Below are 2500 nucleotides of genomic sequence, written 5' to 3'. Positions count from 1 at the left end.
CGGGCGTGCGAGCGAGCGAGCGAGGGCGCTGGGCAGGTCACAGTCCGAACGCCTCGGCGCCTCAGACCTCCCTCGGCCGCCGGATAGCGCGCACGTGAGCACCTCCTGCCGTCGACTCCTCCCGCCGCCGCCTTCGGCTGGCCTCCTTCGGGTTCCGTGCGATCGGGATCTTCATTTATTGTTTTTGTTTGCCTGTTCCTTTTTTTTTCCATTTCGTTTTTTTAAATTTTATTTTGGGACCGGGTCAATGAAGATGAAACGTGGTTTTTCTTTTCCTTTGTTTTTTTGTTTAGTTCGGGATGTCTTTATTCTTTGTTTGCTTTTGTGACTGATTTGTAACTGATCTGTGGAAACCGTGTAAATTATTTTTTTTATTTGTTTGTTTTTTGTTTCTTTGAGTGCATTTTTCACCTCGAAATGCCTTTCTTGACAGTGAGTGTTGTCTTTTGCATCTGAAGAAAGAGAAAAAAAAAAAAAAAAAAAAAAAAAATAGACGAAGCACAAAATAATCCGATAATGACCAACTGTACATCACGAAAGAAAACGAAACACAACGAAGGTCAACGCTGACTAAAATCTTTTAGTTTCGATGTCTACGAAGAGAAGCTGCGAACGTCTCCTTGCCTTCTCATCCACACAGGTAAACTTGGCGACTTGTTGATCCTCTGGATACTCACCTGCTTCTCCTTCCCCCTCCCCTCCTCTCTCTCTTCCTCCTCTCTCTCTTCCTTCTCTCTCTCTTCATTCTCTCTCTCTTCATTCTCTCTCTCTTCATTCTCTCTCTTCCTTCTCTCTCTCTCTTCATTCTCTCTCTCTGCCTTCTCTCTCTCTCTTCATTCTCTCTCTCTTCCCTCTCTCTCTCTTCATTCTCTCTCTCTTCATTCTCTCTTTCTTCATTCTCTCTCTCTTCATTCTCTCTCTCTTCATTCTCTCTCTCTTCATTCCCCTTCACTTATCTCTTCTCCATTCTCTTTCTCCCCTCTCTCTCTTTATTCCCCTTCTTTCTCTCCTCTTTCTCTTCCTTCCCCTTCTCTCTCTCCTCTCTCTCTTAATTCCCCTTCTCTTATCCCTTCTTTCTCCCCTCTCTCTCTTTTCATTCTCTTTCTTTCTCTCCTTTCTCTCTTCATTCTCCCTCTCTTATCCATTATCTCTCCCCCTTTCTCTCTTCATTCCCCTTCCGTTATCTCTTCTCCCTTCTCTCTCACCCTCTCTCTCTTCATTCTCCTTCTTTCTATCCTCTCTCTTCCTTTCCCTTCTATCTCTCCTCTCTCTCTTTATGCTCCTTCTCTCTCTCCTCTCTCTCTTCATTCTCACTCTCTTATCATCTACCTCCCCTCTCTCTCTCTCTATTGCTTTCGCTTCCCTTATCTCTCCCCTCTCTCTCTCTTCATTCCCCTTCTTTCTATCATCTCTCTCTTCCTTCCCCTTCTCTCTCTCCTCTCTCTCTTTACTCTCCTTCTCTCTCTTCATTCTCATTCTCTTATCGCCTCCCCCCCACCCCTCTCTCTCTCTTCATTCCCATTTCCTTATCTCTTCTCCTTTCTCTTTCCCCTCTCTTTCTTCATTCCCCTTCTCTCTTTGTTCTCCTTCTCTTATCCTCCCTCCTTTCTTCTCCCTCAATTTTCTCCCCTATTTCACGTCATCTCACCTCTCATTTTAATTCGACCTCTTCGCTTTTCTCTCTTCCCCAACTCTCTCCTCTCATGTCATCTTCTCCTTTCCCTTTCTATTCTCTGATCTCATTTCCTCCTTCTCTTTCGTCATTTCCCCCGTCTTCCCTCCTTCCTCCCATCACAGATCTCCAATTTCGATTCCTGTTCTCTCCCCCCATCTGCCCTTTTATTTTTACCTTCACTTTCTCCTTCCTTCTTTTTGCCTTAACCCCCTTCGCTACTCTCCTCTCCCCCCCTCACTTCACCCCTCTTCACACTTCTCCTCTCCTTTATAATCTCTTGCCATCTCATCTCTCCCTTTCACTTCTTTCCTCTCCCCTCTTCCCCTTCACTTCTCTCTTCGTTACACTTCTCCTCTCCCCCCTCCATCACCTCTTTTTTCTCTTGCCATCTCATCTCTCCCTTTCACTTCTTTCCTCTCCCCTCTCCTCTCTTCCCCTTCACTTCTCTCTTCGTTACACTTCTCCTCTCCCCTCTCCATCACCACTCTCTTCTCTTGCCATCTCATTTCTCCCTTTCACTTCTTTTCTCTCCCCTCTCCTCTCTTCCCCTTCACTTCTCTCTTCGTTACACTTCTCCTCTCCCCCCTCCATCACCTCTTTTTTCTCTTGCCATCTCATCTCTCCCTTTCACGTCTCTCCTCTCCCCTCTCCTCTCTTCCCCTTCCCTTATCTCTTCGTTACACTTCTCCTCTCCCCTCTCCATCACCTCTCTCTTCTCTTGCCATCTCATCTCTCCCTTTCACGTCTCTCCTCTCCCCTCTTCCCTCTTTCCCTTCACTTCTCTCTTCGTTACACTTCTCTTCTCCCCCCTCCATCACCTCTTTT

General features: G+C 46.3%; 1 protein-coding gene across 1 annotated transcript in view; it reads left to right on the top strand.

Moving 5' to 3' along the window:
- The first annotated feature begins 86 nt into the window (after nucleotides 1-86).
- Nucleotides 87-2500, top strand: part of LOC122267863 (putative G protein-coupled receptor No18) — a 192760-nt gene continuing 190346 nt past the window's right edge. The window contains exon 1 of the mRNA XM_086545873.1: nucleotides 87-640. The gene's annotated coding sequence lies outside the window, so the exon portion shown is untranslated. The remainder of the gene's footprint in view (nucleotides 641-2500) is intronic.

Source organism: Penaeus japonicus, unplaced genomic scaffold (assembly GCF_977035675.1).
Source record: "Penaeus japonicus unplaced genomic scaffold, GWHDUDI00000001_assembly GWHDUDI00000017, whole genome shotgun sequence".
NCBI classification, from domain to species: Eukaryota; Metazoa; Arthropoda; class Malacostraca; order Decapoda; family Penaeidae; genus Penaeus; species Penaeus japonicus.
This window is presented reverse-complemented; position numbering and strand designations above follow the sequence as displayed.